Raw genomic sequence first — 18207 nt, forward strand, 5'->3', positions numbered from 1 at the left:
TTTGTTGAGGATTTTTGCATCTATATTCATCAGTGATATTGGTCTGTAATTTTCTTTTTTTGTAGTATCTTTGTCTGGTTTTGGTATCAGGGTGATGGTGGCCTCATAGAATGAGCTCGGGAGTGTTCCATCCTCTGCAATTTTTTGGGAGAGTTTGAGAAGGATGGGTGTTAGCTCTTCTCTAAATGTTTGATAGAATTCACCTGCGAAGCCATCTGGTCCTGGACTTTTGTTTGTTGGAAGATTTTTAATCACAGTTTCAATTTCATTACTTGTGATGTTCTGTTCATATTTTCTATTTCTTCCTGGTTCAGTCTTGGAAGGTTATACCTTTCTAAGAATTTGTCCATTTCTTCCAGGTTGTCCATTTTATTGGCATAAAGTTGCTTGCAGTAGTCTCTTAGGATGCTTTGTATTTCTGTGGTGTCTGTTGTAACTTCTCCTTTTTCATTTCTAATTTTATTGATGTGAGTCCTCTCCCTCTTTTTCTTGATGAGTCTGCGTAATGGTTTATCAATTTTGTTTATCTTCTCAAGGAACCAGCTTTTAGTTTTATTGATCTTTGCTATTGTTTTCTTTGTTTCTATTTCATTTATTTCTGCTCTGATCTATATGATTTCTTTCCTTCTGCTAACTTTGGGTTTTGTTTGGTCTTCTTTCTGTAGTTCCTTTAGGTGTAAGGTTAGATTTTTTATTTGAGATATTTCTTGTTTCTTGAGGTAGGCTTGTGTAGCTATAAACTTCCCTCTTAGAACTGCTTTTGCTGCATCCCATAGGTTTTGGATCGTCGTGTTTTCATTGTCATTTGTCTCTAGGCATTTTTTTGATTTCCTCTTTGATTTCTTCAGTGATCTCTTGATTATTTAGTAACGTATTGTTTAGCCTCCATGTGTTTGTGTTTTTTACGTTTTTTTCCCTGTAATTCATTTCTAATCTCATAGCGTTGTGGTCAGAAAAGATGCTTGATATGATATCAATCCTCTTAAATTTACTGAGGCTTGATTTGTGACCCAAGATGTGATCTATCCTGGAGAATGTTCCGTGCGCACTTGAGAAGAAAGTGTAATCTGCTGATTTTGGATGGAATGTCCTATAAATATCAATTAAATCTATCTGGTCTATTGTGTCATTTAAAGCTTCTGTTTCCTTATTTATTTTCATTTTGGATGATCTGTCCATTGGTGTAAGTGAGGTGTTAAAGTCCCCCACTATTATTGTGCTACTGTCGATTTCCTCTTCTATAGCTGTTAGCAGTTGTCTTATGTATTGAGGTACTCCTATGTTGGGTGCATATATATTTATAATTGTTATATCTTCTTCTTGGATTGATCCTTGATCATTATGTAGTGTCCTTCCTTGTCTCTTGTAACATTCTTTATTTTAAAGTCTATTTTATCTGATATGAGTATAGCTACTCCAGCTTTCTTCTGATTTCCATTTGCATGGAATATCTTTTTCCATCCCCTCACTTTCAGTCTGTATGTGTCCCTAGGTCTGAAGTGGGTCTCTTGTAGACAGCATATATATGGGTCTTGTTTTTGTATCCATTCAGCAATCCTGTGTCTTTTGGTTGGAGTATTTAATCCATTCACATTTAAGGTAATTATCAATATGTATGTTCCTATGACCATTTTCTTAATTGTTTTGGGTTTGTTTTTGTAGGTCCTTTTATTCTCTTGTTTTTCCCACTTAGAGAAGTTCCTTTAGCATTTGCTGTAGAGCTGGTTTTGTGGGCTCTTAGCTTAGCTTGAGAATTCTCTTAGCTTTTGCTTGTTTGTAAAGCTATTGATTTCTCTGTCAAATCTGAATGAGATCCTTGCCGGGTAGAGTAATCTTGGTTGTAGGTTCTTCCCTTTCATCATTTTAAGTATATCATGTCACTCCCTTCTGGCTTGTAGAGTTTCTGCTGAGAAATCAGCTGTTAACCTTATGGGAGTTCCCTTGTATGTTATTTGTCGTTTTTCCCTTGCTGCTTTCAATAATTTTTCTTTGTCTTTAATTTTTGCCACTTTGATTACTATGTGTCTCGGCATGTTTCTCCTTGGGTTTATCCTGTATGGGACTCTCTGCGCTTCCTGGACTTGGGTGGCTATTTCCTTTCCCATGTTAGGGAAGTTTTCGACTATAATCTCTTCAAATATTTTCTCGGGTCCTTTCTCTCTCTCTTCTCCTTCTGGGACCCCTATAATGTGAATGTTGTTGCGTTTAATGTTGTCCCAGAGGTCTCTTAGGCTGTCTTCATTTCTTTTCATTCTTTTTTCTTTATTCTGTTCCGCAGCAGTGAATTCCACCATTCTGTCTTCCAGGTCACTTATCCGTTCTTCTGCCTCAGTTATTCTGCTATTGATTCCTTCTAGTGTAGTTTTCATTTCAGTTATTGTATTGTTCATTTCTGTTTGTTTGTTCTTTAATTCTTCTAGGTCTTTGTTAAACATTTCTTGCATCTTCTCGATCTTTGCTTCCATTCTTTTTCCAAGGTCCTGGATCATCTTCACTATCATTATTCTGAATTCTCTTTCTGGAAGGTTGCCTATCTCCTCTTCATTTAGTTGTTTTTCTGGGGTTTTATCTTGTTCCTTCATCTGGTACATAGCCCTCTGTCTTTTCATCTTGTCTATCTTTCTGTGAATGTGGTTTTTGTTCCACAGGCTGCAGGATTGTAGTTTTTCTTGCTTCTGCTGTCTGCCCTCTGGTGGATGAGTCTATCTAAGAGGCTTGTGTAAGTTTCCTGATGGGACTGACTGGCAGTGGGTAGAGCTGACTGTTGCTCCTAGATTTTTTTTAACAACTAGCTCTTTCATTCATTTGACATTTATTTTTGCCAGTGAGAAAGGTATCTGGTTTTCTTCCCTCCATAGTCTATTCTTTCACCACTTATTAGAAATGTTTTCTTAATCAGAGCAAGTCTTAAATAGTCTATCTTGATAACGTATCCAAGATCCTACAACGTCTTACCACCTCCACTCTTCTCTGCAAACTAACATATACTTGCCAGAACAACTGAACTAGCTGGCAATTACCTTTTATTTATTCTGTTTGGGGCACAAAGAATGACCTCTTTAAAATGTAAATCAGAATATGACTTTCATGCTCAAAATTATCCACTGATTTTGATCACACTTAGAATGAAATCCAGACTGCTTACTTATACTTCTTATAAGGCCTCATGTGATCTGGCTCCTCCCTGTTTGTTTGGTATTATCTTGCTCTGTCCTAAACAAAGTAGCTTAGACCTTTAAACAAGCTATTCTTTCTAGAATGTTCATTCCAGATCTACCATGGTTTGTTCCTTCAAATAAAGTTTCTGTTTAAATGTCATTTATTCAGGGAGGTCTTCCTGACCATTCTATCTAAAATTTCCCCTTCACTTCCCAAACCTTTAATTTGACACAACAATTGACTCCAGAAATGATACAAACTGTTTGCTTTAAAAAAAAAACCAACAAATAATATATTGGGATATATTATATTTGGCCTTAATGCTCCTGTTAATGCAAATTCCATGATGGGGAGACATGTTTCTTATTTACTGCTATGTAAAATGGTACCTAGAATATATTAAGAATGTTATGATAATTATAGTAAAATAATCAGCAAATTCATTGAGCTAAAAGATGCTGAAGCTCACAAAGTTATCAGATTGTGGGGATGAATCAATATCCCTTACCTACATAAGTTTAATTGGGAAAAAAAATCTATAGAGTCATCCTAATGAAGTATTTTTCTCCTGTCATTCTTTCAAACCCTAGAAGCAGCTGTAATATTTTTATTGTTTCATTAAGATTGTGATTATATAAGAAGAATATGGGTAATTTAGGTCATGCCTATTCATTGACAAAAATAGATATTTATATGTATATAAAAAAACTTTGAAAAGTGAGGCTTAGCTCTAAAGGAGTATATCTGTAAGTGAAGCCATACTCCCTGTATAAGCACTCACATATATTCACACACATACACATACCGACTATAAAGAACACTGAAGACAAGTTTTCTTTGTATTGAAATCAAAAGTTAATCTGCAACAGTTTTTCTGAAAGAAAGGTAGGAAGAAAGAAAGAAAGAAAGAAAGAAAGAAAGAAAGAAAGAAAGAAAGAAAGAAAGAAAGGAAGGAAGGAAGGAAGGAAGGAAGGAAGGAAGGAAGGAAGAAAGAAAGAAAGAAAGAAAGAAAGGAAGAAAGGAGAAAGAAAAAGAAAGAATGAAAGAGGGAGGGAGGGAGGAAGGAAGGAAGGAAGGAAAGAAGGAAGGAAGGGCAGGCAAAGCTTGATGTTGGGTCCATGAAATTTTTCACATTACCCTGTACATTTACTTTCCTATATGCCTGCAATATTTTATTAGAAATAGAAATAAGATGAGAACTTTTAGGACAATTAATAAAGTATGTGTAACTCTTATGTCCTAGTTTTCCACAGGATGAGAGACTTGGGTTATATGTTAGAAACTTGTCAGTTTCTTAAGGCCAATACCTGAAAAATTCAGACTAGCCAGATCAGATTTGCCTGTAATTAGTCATGATACTCCAAAGATAAAAATAAAGCTCTTAAGAAATATTAGGAATAAAAATGATGACAACTCTGCCCATTTGTTCCCTTGACAGCCAACTCCCCTCACCCATTCCAAACCACCTTTATATGCACATGGTCCCCATTTTCCCTATTTAAGACCAGTGTTACATCACCAGACCAATAGCAAATCAGCTTCTGGAAGGACCCAACTCTAATAAAAGAACATGAGATTTTTGAGTCAGGAAGCTCAGCTTCCCCTGGCTAACTCTGTGGCTTTAGACATTTTATTTAGTGTTTCTGTGCCTCAATTCTCTCATTGATAAATTGGGGTAATTTACAAAGCTATGCTTTTTGCAATACAGTAAATTGTTTCCATGACCCATTATGGATTAGGGCTCACAGTTTGAAAAGCACTGTTCTAGTCTTATGCTTGAACATTTAGCAGTTTTAATTTTTTTCTGTTATAAAAATGTTTGATAAGCATGAATATTCTTAATTAAATACAGACAATTATAAAGGAACATGATTATGTGGAAAGTGTGGGTCTCTGGTTTCCTTATTACACATAGATATAAATAAATGCATATCAATATGGTTAAGTTTCTTAATAAATATTACTAAAATTCTCATCAGAAAGCAATATGGCCTATTTACTCAATAAATTAGTTTTTTTGTTCATGTAGCTCAGTCTCTCTTGAGTTAACACGTATGACTCATGATCCCTAAGTCTGATTTCTGGATCACCAACATGATCGAGTTTTTGCACCTGGAAGATTAAGAATCACACCCTGAGTTTCTGCAAATCACCAACATAAATGCCTCCTTGTAAGTCTTCCTGATATAGCTAGCCACTTTCCACACACTCTTGGGAACTTAAGCTGTCACAAGGCACCAACAGTCTGGATTGAAAAAGAACATACATAAACGTTTCTACCAACTTGGCAAGAGTTCTTACAAGACCTTAAGATTGTCAGGGTATGATTACTCTGATCATGCCTCACCTTCTCATTTATAAAAACAAAACAAATGTCAGTAGTAGTCAATTGTCATAAGCACAGCAACTGGACTGGACTTCACTTTTTACAATAAGAGAGTAGTGATTGGATCTGTGGTATGACTCAAGCCATGAAAAATTAAGGTGCGTGTGTGTGTGTGTGTGTGTATGTGCCTTTGTGTGAGTGTGAGAGACAGAGAGAGAGAGAGGTTTTGCTTCATCCCTTACCTAACACAAATAGATAAACAGATGTTGGTAAGATTAATGAAAAGTCATTCATCAACTATTCCAACTTGCATGGAGAGAGATAATATGAAAAATATCAATTAAAAATGCCTTTTGTGTTTCATTAGTTTAGTTTAGTTTAGTTTAGTGCCTGATCAGATTGGGCATCACTTGAACAGCCAAGTGCAGGAAAGAACTCCACATTACTGAGCACTTCTGTGTCAGGACCCCTTTATACAATTTCTCAAATTTTGTGCAAATAGCAAGTTAAACACCTGGGAAGTTGGCATTAATACACTTGTTTTACAGATGAGGTAACTGGGACACCAACAGGTTAATTTACTTTCCTGGGATCACACAGCTAACAGTGGTTATATGACATTCAAACCCAATTCTGCTGAATTGAAAGGTCCACATTCTGTCCATCAAACAAGTATGCAAACTGACTTAAAAGAATTCAAAGCGCAGTACATAATATAGAGAATTTTTTCTCTTACACAAGCTCCCATGATAAGATTAAGAATTAGGTTGAAATAAATGTTATTTCTAAATTCCATTTGAATGTTTCTATTTTGACTCCTGAGTGGAGCGTATTACCTATCCCATTGTTTAATTCCTTGGTCTAGATCATTTAGAATTCTATTAAATGCTCTATTGAATAACCAATCATTTCATGTATAAAGTTTATTTTCTCTACATCTCAACTGCACTTGTGACAACTTATACTTAATTCATGTATCTTTAGTGCCTTGTCAGTTATTATGCTGCCATCGGAATATTACTATTTTTATAACAATTCCCCTAATCTAGCATTTGGCAATGTAGTGTGTTGAATAGTGGTGCCAAAAAGATTTGTCAAAGCTCTAACCCTGGTACCTGTGAATGTGACTTTATTTGGAAATAGTGTCTTCGCAGTTGCAATTAAGTTAAAGATCTTGAGATAAGATCATCCTAGATTTAGAGTTGGCCCTCAGTCTAATGACTGGTATCTTTATTAAAGAAAGAAAAGGAAAATTGGTTACAGAGGGAAGATGATGTGAAGGTGTAGACAAATATTGGGTTTATTTATCTATAGGCCAAGGAATTCCAAGGATTGTGAGCAACTAACAGAAGCAAGGAGACAGGCATGGAACAGACTCAAGAGACTCCAGAAGGAACCAACTCTGGTGACACCTTGATTTCAGACTTCTGGCCTCCGGAACTGTGAGAAAATAAATTTTTGTTGTTCTAAGCCACCAAGTCTGTGATAATATGTTATGGCAGCCCTAGGAAATGAATACAGGCAGATGAACATTTCCCTTTAAGACAGAAAAATACATTTATTTGAGCTATCCACCCCAATTTATTTCAAAGGTGGATCTAAAGTGACTTCTCTCTTTTCAAGTTGGTATTTCAAATTAGTAAAAGCTCTCAGCCATAAAAAAAATGACATAATGGCATTTGCAGCAACATGAATGGACCTAGAGATTATCATACTAAGTGAAGTAAGTCAGACAGAGAAAGATAAATATCATGTGATATCTAAAAAATATGATACAAATGAACTTATTTACAAAACAGAAAACGACTCACAGACATAGAGAACAAACCTATGGTTACCAAAGGGGAAGGATGACGGGAGGGATAAATTAGGAATTTGGTATTAACAGCTACACACTACTATACATAAAATAGATAAACAACAAGGACCGACTGTATAGCACAGAGAACTATATTCAATATCTTGTAATAACCTATAATGGAAAAGACTCTGAAAAATAATATGTATATATATATAAAAAAAACTGAATCACTTCGCTGTACACCTGAAACTAACACATTGTAAATCAACTATACTTCAATTAAAAAAAAAATAGCAGCAGTTATCAGAATAAACCTTAATCCAAAACTGGCTAAGAATGCAGAATCTATCTTTGGTCATCGAGGTTAGTCAGAATGTTCCCTAATGTATATCAGGTGGCATTTTACAAAATGGGATGGGGAAAGAGGGGAGGATAATGGCAACTGGAGTTATAAGACTCTAAACTATTGTATGATGGTGTTAAATTTAAGGACATACGAATTGTCTGGCCTGATCTTTTTTCCACCTTCTAGACTCCATTATTTGTCTCTTTATATACCATAAAACCCACAAACAGCAATGAACTGTTGGATAATTTAAATGCCTTTATAAAGTGTTATGTGTAGAATTTAGTAAATTTTCTTCTTATCTCTTTCCTCTGTGAACTTCCATATATAATATATAGCTAAATTTCCTAAAATTCAGATCTAACAAAGACACTGGCCTCTTTTAAACTATTCAGGTTTTCCTATTTACTTTCAAACTCTTTAGGGGAGTAGCTAAGTATGTAGAATCTGAAATCAAAGACAGTAAGTTTGAATCACAACGTTGCACTTACCAACAGATTCAATCCCTTTAAACCTCAATATCTTCATCTGAAAAATGGGAGAATCCTAATAGTACCTCCTGAAAAGGGCTGTAGTTGTAATCAACAGAGAAAACATGTTAACTGCTTAGCCTAAGCACTTGCATAATCAGTTCTCAGTAAGTGGTGGTAATTTTTAACTACTGTTATTACTATCACACATCCTTTACAATCTTGTCTCATAACATCTTTACAACTAAACTTATTACTCATGTTCATCTGCCATTTTCAAAACAGCTTCACACTTCTTTGGTTTGTATGTTGCCTTTGTCTAAAATTTCCTTCCTCACAACTTTCACACCTTTCTTTAGGTAAACTCCTGACATATTTTTCAAGGATCCAATCCAGCTATCACCTCTTCTAGGAAAACTTGACTAGGTAGAGTTCCAGTCTCCCTGAACTGTGCTAGCATAGCCCTTGGAAGTACTCCTCTCTTAGCACTTCTCATGCTGTATCATAGACATGTAGTGGAGTCTGTTCTTCCCAATATTATAGAGTCTGTCCTTCCTGCCAAACTAAAGCAAGAACTTTTTTTTAACATCATTATTGGAGTATAATTGCTTTACAATGGTGTGTTAGTTTCTGCTTTATAACAAAGTGAATCAGCTATACATATACATGTATCCCCATATCTCTTCCCTCTTGCATCTCCCTCCCACCCTCCCTATCCCACCCCTCTAGGTGATCACAAAGCACCGAGCTGATCTCCCTGTGCTATGCGGCTGCTTCCCACTAGCTATCGGTTTTACATTTGGTAGTGTATATATGTCCAGGCCACTCTCTCACTTCGTCCCAGCTTACCCTTCCTCCTCCCCATATCCTCAAGTCCATTCTCTAGTAGGTCTGCGTCTTTATTCCCATCCTGCCCCTAGGTCCTTCATGACCTTTTTTTTTTTTTTTTTAGATTCCATATACATGTGTTAGCATACGGTATTTGTTTTTCTCTTTCTGACTTCACTCTGTATGACAGACTCTAGGTCCTTCCACCTCACTACAAATAACTCAGTTTCGTTTCGTTTTATGGCTGAGTAATATTCCATTGTATATATGTGCTACATCTTCTTTATCCATTCATCCGATGATGGACACTTAGGTTGCTTCCATGTCCTGGTTATTGTAAATAGAGCTGCAATGAACATTGTGGTACATGACTCTTTTTGAATTATGGTTTTCTCAGGGTATATGCCCAGTAGTGGGATTGCTAGGCCGTATGGTAGTTCTATTTTTAGTTTTTTAAGGAACTTCCATACTGTTCTCCGTAGTGGCTGTATCAATTTACATTCCCACCAACAGTGCCAGAGGGTTCCCTTTTCTCCACACCCTCTCCAGCATTTATTGTTTCTAGATTTTTTGATGATGGCCATTCTGACCAGTGTGAGATGATATCTCATTGTAGTTTTGATTTGCATTTCTCTAATGATTAATGATGTTGAGCATCCTTTCATGTGTTTGTTGGCAATCTGCATATCTTCTTTGGAGAAATGTCTATTTAGGTCTTCTGCCCATTTTTGGATTGGGTTGTTTGTTTTTTTGATATTGAGCTGCATGAGCTGCTTGTAAATTTTGGAGATTAATCCTTTGTCAGTTGCTTTGTTTGCAAATATTTTCTCCCATTCTGAGGGTTGTCTTTTGGTCTTGTTTTTGGTTTCCTTTGCTGTGCAAAAGCTTTTAAGTTTCATTAGGTCCCATTTGTTTATTTTTGTTTTTATTTCCATTTCTCTAGGAGGTGGATCACAAAGGATCTTGCTGTGATTTATGTCATAGAGTGTCCTGCCTATGTTTTCCTCTAAGAGTTTGATAGTGTCTGGCCTTACATTTAGGTCTTGAATCCATTTTGAGTTTATTTTTGTGTATGGTGTTAGGGAGTGTTCTAAATTCATTCTTTTACATGTAGCTGTCCAGTTTTCCCAGCACCACTTATTAAAGAGACTGTCTTTTCTCCATTGTATATCCTTGCCTCCTTTGTCATAGATTAGTTGACCATAGGTGCGTGGGTTTATCTCTGGGCTTTCTATCTTGTTCCATTGATCTATTCTGTTTTTGTGCCAGTACCATACTGTCTTGATTATTGCAGCTTTGTAGTATAGTCTGAAGTCAGGGAGCCTGATTCCTCCAGCTCTGTTTTTCTTTCTCAAGACTGCTTTGGCTATTCGGGGTCTTTTGTGTTTCCATACAAATTATGAAATTTTTTGTTCTAGTTCTGTGAAAAATGCCAGTGGTAGTTTGATAGGGATTGCATTGAATCTGTAGATTGTAAAGCAAGAGCTTTATCATTTACAATACTTGCATTGTTTCCTAGCACATTGGGTAGTAAGTAAGCATTTAGTTAGTGAAAGTAAATTAACCAAATTGTTCAATTCTAAAGTTCATTATCATACTAGTTGTGGCCCCAGTAATGGAGAAGTAGCTTGTATCCAACTAATCCTCCAACTAAGAATAACTATAAACTCTGAACCAAACTTTTAAAAGACAACAACTAGTTGAAAGCACTAGGGAATGCCCAAAGGCAGGCTAGAATTGGAAGTGATTCCATCAGGAAAGAAAAGAAGGAAATTACACTGAGTAAAGATCTATGTTCACATGTTGTTCCCCCCCCCCCCGGGGCATTTCCCTATCTGCATGGCTGGTGCAGTTTGAACTCAAGCAAAGAGCCAAAGTCTTATTGGTTTGAAATCTCAGAGGATGACATTTAGGGCTGCTAGTACAGCTGGAAATTTGAAGGGAAAAGTGCCAGAAAGGAGGTAGGCACAGAGGGAAAAGCTCTGAAATCTCAAGCACTGGCTTAACCTCTAAATTACATAAATATAGGACAGACTCCCAAAATCCAGCAGCAGGGGATATTTGTAAAGCTGAAAAAAATGAGCAGATATTTCAGCTAATGTCCATAACAAAGGAGACAGAGTTTGAAGTTTTAATTTTGTTGTGTTAGAAGGCCTTGATGAGCAGCTTGAGCATTCCATTAAAGCCCCGGGACAGGGACTTCCCTGGTGGCGAAGTGGTTAAGAATCCACCTGCCAATGCAGGGGACACGGGTTCGATCCCTGTTCCGGGAAGATCCCACATGCCGCGGAGCAACTAACCCGTGTGCCACAACTACTGAGCCTACGCTCTAGAGCCTGCAAGCCACAACTACTGAAGCCTGCGTGCCTAGAGCCTGTGCTCTGCAACAAGAGAAGCCACCACAATGAAGAGTAGCCCCCACTCACCACAGCTAGAGAAAGCCTGTGAGCAGCAACGAAGACCCAACGAAGCCAAAAATAAATGAATTAATTAAAAAAAAAACAAAAAACAAAAACCCAGGACAGTTAAGCCTTAAGAGAAAAGATATCAGGCCAGGGCTAAACATAACGTTAAGACTAAGAGCTAAATCAGGACAAGCCATCCTTCCATATGAAATTATTCATATGAAACCAATCCCTCACATGTTCAGGAAAATAGACTTTTAATTTAACTGCCTGCTACAGCAAAATCAACACTCTTCAGAGGAAGATAATAGGACATACAGTATATATATTAGATTATCCACATTGCCCAATATACGATGAAATATTTCTAGACATACAAAGAAACAGGAAAATGTGATCCATAGTCCATGGAAAACTAAATCAATCAAAATAGACCCACAAATGAAAGCAAGCTGCTATGGATTTCACTTATGGGTAAATTTCTATTTGAAGACAAGGAATATTATCAGAGATAAAGAATGGTACTTTCTAATAACAAAAGGGTCAATCCCATCAGAAAACCATAACAATCCTAAATGGGTATGCACCTAATCAAAGAGCTTCAAGATATTTATAACAAAAACTGGTAGAACTAAAAGGAGAAAAGAAAAAAACACACCTACAATCTAATGAGATAGTTTAACACTCTTTCTGAGTAATTGACAAAATAACTATTTAAAAATATCAATAAGAATATAGAATATTTGAATAATGCCATCAACTGTCTTGATCTAATTTATATTTAGAGAACATTATACCCAACATCTGCAGAATATGTATTCTTTTCATGTGTGGATGGAACGGGTATCAAAATAGACAATATGCTGAACTATATGTCTTAATGCAGCTCAAAAGAATAAACTTTACAGAGTATGTATTGTGACGGCAAGTGAATTAAATCAGAAGTCAATAACCACAAGTTATCTGGAAAAGCTCCAAATATTTAGAAATTAAACAACATACTCTAAATAGCCACAGGTTAAAAAAGAAATACCAAGATAAATTAGAAAGTATTTTGAATGAAATGCAGTTAAAATAAAATATCAAAGTATGTAGGATGTAATTAAAGCAGTACAGATATTTAAAGTTACACTGTTAAGTGCTAATACAACAAGAAAAGTTTAAACCAAAATCCATTATTATAATTACTATCTTGTAAACATGTTCAACAAATTTTCCTCCTGCTTCAATAATACTCTCAATGATAAACCCTCTCTAACTGAATCCAGAGTCCTAAGATTCCTAGTCTCTTCATAGAGAAATCTCACTTTCAAGCATAACACTCTCTTGACAGTCATACTCAAAAAATCCTACAGGATTGAGACAACACAGAAATTGATCCAAAAAGTTATAGGACCACTCATTTGCACCCATTCCTTTCTTTTCCTCCATACCATGCACACATAATCTTACATGTGTGCACACACGCAAACACACTCACATACATTTTACAATGTAACAAAGAATAAAATCATTTTTGCAGTTATGTTTAATAATGAAAGTCCTTACCATGGTTGATGTTTCTTGTCTCATATTAGAATATTTCTTTATCACTTGCAATCGGAAAGCTCTATTTTCTTCTACTTCTTGTGTGATAGGTACAGGGAAATGGATTTTAGTATTTCAGTTAGGGATTCTGTTATTACTTCCTTCTAAAAAAATGTACCAGATAATAGAAATATAATCATACATTTAGTCTCAGGCTTTTAAGCATATCTTACTTAGATTTTCTTATATTCACAATTGCAAACTGAATTCACTAAATTCACAACAGCATATCAAAGGAATTTATAACTCAATTACCAATTAGCCAGGAATCTCAGAGACAGTGGGAGAAAATATTCATTTATTTCAGACCTCCCCGTTTACAAATAGAATCCATATTTTTAAATTTAAACAAACATTTAAAAAAGTGGATTGGTTGAGTTACCTATAAAGACAGTTTTATCTTTAGAACAAGAAGAAAAATTCTAACTCATTCATGTCTGGGGAGTCATGACTTTTTTCTAAATTTATGAAGAAAGTATTTCAGTGTTTAAGGGCAAAATATTCTTATGAATTTAAACTTTTATAAATATACTTTTCCTTTGTCATTCTACAGTTTTGCTGTAAGACAGTCTACTCTATAGAATTGTGTTTGAGAATGACTTACTTTATCATCACAGAGCAATAAAAATTTAATTTGTAAAACTACCAGCTGTTTGTTTCATTACGATGTGTGTTATTTCAATCTGTTAGCTTCTTAGTTGGAAGTAGTATTTTAAAGTATTCAGGATTGCATATTCTTTATTGTCTTATATGTGCATCTCTGGGCTTGGGGTTCTGATAGACAAAACTGTTGTTTTGTAACAAATTAACTACATTTTCTTTGTTATTTCATTCTTATTTCCATTCTCTCTGTCAACTGCCATCTATTTTTCCAGGTCCTTAATATTTGTCCTCCAACTTCAATTTCACCAATATCTACAAACTATTGGTCCAACTTTTCTGCTCTCTTGCTCCCCTCAATGTTCTTATTTTCTTCTTTACTCAGCTACAGGTCAGTGATCTATCATGATAATCATACTTTTGAATTTACCTATCACACCCCCAGTTCCCTCTATCTTCTTTGAATATACCTGAAAAAACAAGTTAAACCCCAAATCCAATCTATTCCATGCCAGTACCCCATCATCTGAATACAAATGGAGAAAACAGAATCTTATTGCCTAGACTCACTTTATATTCTTGAACCCAGATTGCAAGTGGGCACTTAGCACTACCAAGCCATTATTCTACATTTCACCAGTAAATTTGTTTTCTCAGTCTTCAACATAACAATGTAATATCAAACCTCCAAAAGAGTTTTCTTTCTTTTTCAGCCTATTACTCCAATCCTTACTCACTGAGAAAAAACAATTAGATAAATACAAACTCATTTTCCATCTTTTTCTATATTCATATAATTTTTTTCCTTCTATTTCATAAAAGAATTGCTCCTGCTCCTTCATAATATCAATTCCTCAACTTGGACACTAGATCCTATCACCTCTCATTTGCTCAAGGAATTTGTCTCCTGTCTCTTCTGCATTATCAATGTACTCTTTGAGCTTATATCCTCCTTCAGTTATCACCCCAACATGTTTTTCTTGTTTCAAAGGCCTATTTTTGAAAATATCTTCTATACACTAAGTAGTAAATCCATCTATATCTACAATTTACTCTTCGAACTACTCTGATTTGGCTTTCTTCCTCACTTCCCCACTGAAATTACTTTAATGATCACTAAATACTTCCTTATTGTCCAATCCAATGGAAACATGTTATCATTTTTCATTTCTGTCAAAGGCAACACAGTTGATGTAGTTCCCTCTCTTTAGGCTTAAGACTTCATAACCTTCTAACTTTTCCTTGTGGCCCTTTAGCTTTTTACTGTATAAAATACCCTTACACAAAATATGGGAGCACTCCAGGGATTGGCTTTGTACCCTATTCTCTTCTCTAGCAATATTATCTTCCTGGGTGAGTATATTTCCATGGATTTAAATAGCACTGAATACTATGACTCCAAACTTTATACCTCTGTTTTGTTCCCCTCAGCACCACACTAATACATTCATTTGTCTATTTGACCTTTCTGCTGTGATTTCTAACAGGCATTGTTGGCTCTTGCTTATCTTCAAGATTCATTGCAAATATTAACTTCTTAGAGAAGTCAGTCTATCTAAAATTCTTTCTGTCCTATCAATCACCCTATTTTATTTACTAAAAGGTGCTTATCACAGTTTGAAATAAGTTTATTTATTTATTTATTTTCTTTATTTGCTTACTGTCCTGTTCCCTTAATAGAATATGGTCTCCTTGATGGCAAGGTTTCTGTCCATCATGTTTGCTTCTGTATCCCTAGCACCTAGGAGAATACTCAACATATGGAAGGAACTCAGAAATGCTTGTTCAAGGACACTTAGATAACACATTCATGAGTTGAATTCTAGTATTCATCAATTCATCTATCCTAGTCAGAGTTCTATTGATTCATTAAACTGGAACATTTATAATATATTTGAAATAACTTAAGGTTACAACTCACCTGTATGTATAACATTGCAGCATTTATCAGTATATGCCATTGGTTACTAACTCCTGTCTTTCCACATGTGATGTGGTAGCATGGGTTATTTTTAAGCAAAGTATAGATGGTTTTTACACTGTTTCTTGATATTTATTTAGGCTACATTGCTTTGGTTTATTTGCCTAGGTAATTATATTTTGTAAATTTTTAGCCTCTATTTTTACAGTGAAAGTAATTCTTTTTCATTTATATGTTTCAAACTAAAGAATTTGAATGGGATCGGATTGAATATCAGTCAAGGTGACTGAGGTGAAAATTAACTTCTGCAAACACTTTTAAAAAATTTATTTTATATTGGAGTATAGTTGATTAACAATGTTGTGTTATACTCAGGTGTACAGCAAAGCAATTCAGTTATATGTATACATGTATCTGTTCTTTTTCAAATTATTTTCCCATTTAGGTTATTACAGAATATTGAGCAGAGTCCCCTGTGCTATACAATAGGTCCTTGTTGGTTATCTTTTTTAAATATAGTAGTGTGTACATGTCAATCCCAAACTCCCAGTCTATTCATCCCCCCCACCCTTCCCCCCGGTAACGATAAAATCGTTCTCTAAGTCTGTGAGTCTGCTTCTGTTTTGTTCATTTGTATCTTTTCTTTAGATTCCACATATAAGCAATATCATATGATATTTGTCTTTCTCTGTCTGACTTACTTCACTTAGTATGATAATCTCCAGGTCTAACCATGTTGCTGCACATGGCATTATTTCATTCTTTTTAATGGCTGAGTAATATTCCATCGTATATATGTACCACATCTTCTTTATCCATTCATCTGTTGATGGACATTTAGGTTTCTTCCATCTCTTGGCTATTGTAAACAGTGCTGCAATGAACACTGGTATGCATGTACCCTTTCGAACCATGTTTTTCTCCAGATACATGCCCAGGAGTGGGATTGCTGGATCATATGGTAGCTCTATTTTTAGTTTTTTTAGGAACCTCCATACTGTTCTCCATGGTGGCTGTACTAATTTACATTCCTACCAACAGTGTAGGAGGGTTCCCTTTTCTCCACACCCTCTCCAGCATTTATTGTTTGTAGATTTTTTGTTGATGGCCATTCTGACTGGTGTGAGGTGGTACTCACTGTAGTTTTGATTTGCATTTCTCTAATAATTAGTGATGTTGAGCATCTTTTCATTTGTCTCTTGGCCATCTGTATGTCTTCTTTGGAGAAATGTCTATTTAGGTCTTCTGATCATTTTTTGATTGAGTTATTTGTTTTTTTGATATTGAGCCACATGATCTGTTTGTAAATTTTGGAGACTAATTGTCTGTCACTTCATTTGCAAATATTTCCTCCATTCTGTGGGTTGTCTTTTCATTTTGTTTATGGTTTCCTTTTCTGTGCAAAAGCTTTTGAGTTTAATTAGGTCCCATTTGTTTATTTTTGGTTTTATTTCCATATTTTATTTTCTACATTAAGACCATACATGAAGACTGCATGACAAATAAATTAAGAGAAACTTGCTGGCAAATTCATTTCTATTTGAATACATATGATGATAGAGATTATGAACTAAACAAATGTTGCCAAACATATTCCCACAAAGAAATATGGTTTGCAGTATGCAGAAACATACTTTTATATATTTAAAGTACCTGGTTTTATATTACAAATTTAAAAAATACAATGCCATCAAAGATCCTAAAACACAGTTTTTTATTTAAATGTTGGGTATTTTATTGCTCTTTTAACTTTATAAACTGTATGTTCCAGTTAAAATTGATGACTTTGCTACTATTTATGAAGTTAAACAAATTAAGCACAATGTAAGCAAATGTGCTAATTAAACAGGAAATAACAACTAATCCTCCCGTGCTGACAAGAGAGAATTGTAGTTTTCTGGTTTTGTGTTTGGTTTTATTTTTTTTCATTCACTGGCAGCCTATCTGGCATCTCACAAACAAACTACCTGGTGAATAATAATAATCTAAAAATACATGTTTATTACTTCCGAGAACAAAATAAAAGAATATCTGAAAGTATGAGATTCAGAAACTATCAGTTCATTTATTGTTTATTTCAAATTCCATATTTTTCATTTTTGTAAGTTCTGACTTCATTAATAGAGTCTTTAATAGTCTATGTAATTAATCCCATATTTCTAAATTAGTATTAGCTTATCAAAATCTGTGAAACTAACAATTATGTAGGCAATCAACCTTGAAACATTAAAAAAATCACTGAACACTCACATGAAGGAGATGGCCTTGAGACTTGAAAGAAATTTGGGACATAAATGGAATAGAATACAATCCAGCTTCAATTTTTTTGTTTGTATTTCTGCTATGAACAATAAAATCTTTCTTTATTTCATTGATTTCTCCATCCATATGGGTCAAAATGAGCAGAAATGTAATACCTTGTACCAAATTCCATCCTATGGAAGTAAGACATAAGTATGGTCTCTGTGTATAAATAGAATAGTTTCTGAAGTAAGTGAACATATCAAGGAAACACAGATTTACCACACAGCTAACCTTGTAATCTGACCTCTGCTCATCTTCCTAGTATTATTTTTGACTTTCTCTGCTTTCCCACTCAGTGCCTTAATCTTATTGAACTAATTTTTGTACCTGAACTTCTATGTTCCTCTCTCTGCCTTCCTACAAGCAGTTACTTCTACCTTACCCACTGCACTCTCAGCACACCCCAAACGTCCCCATAACCCACCTTTTCCTGGCCCAGTTACCCCTGCTTTTAGCTCAG

Source organism: Eubalaena glacialis, chromosome 6 (assembly GCF_028564815.1).
Source record: "Eubalaena glacialis isolate mEubGla1 chromosome 6, mEubGla1.1.hap2.+ XY, whole genome shotgun sequence".
In the NCBI taxonomy this organism is placed as follows: domain Eukaryota; kingdom Metazoa; phylum Chordata; class Mammalia; order Artiodactyla; family Balaenidae; genus Eubalaena; species Eubalaena glacialis.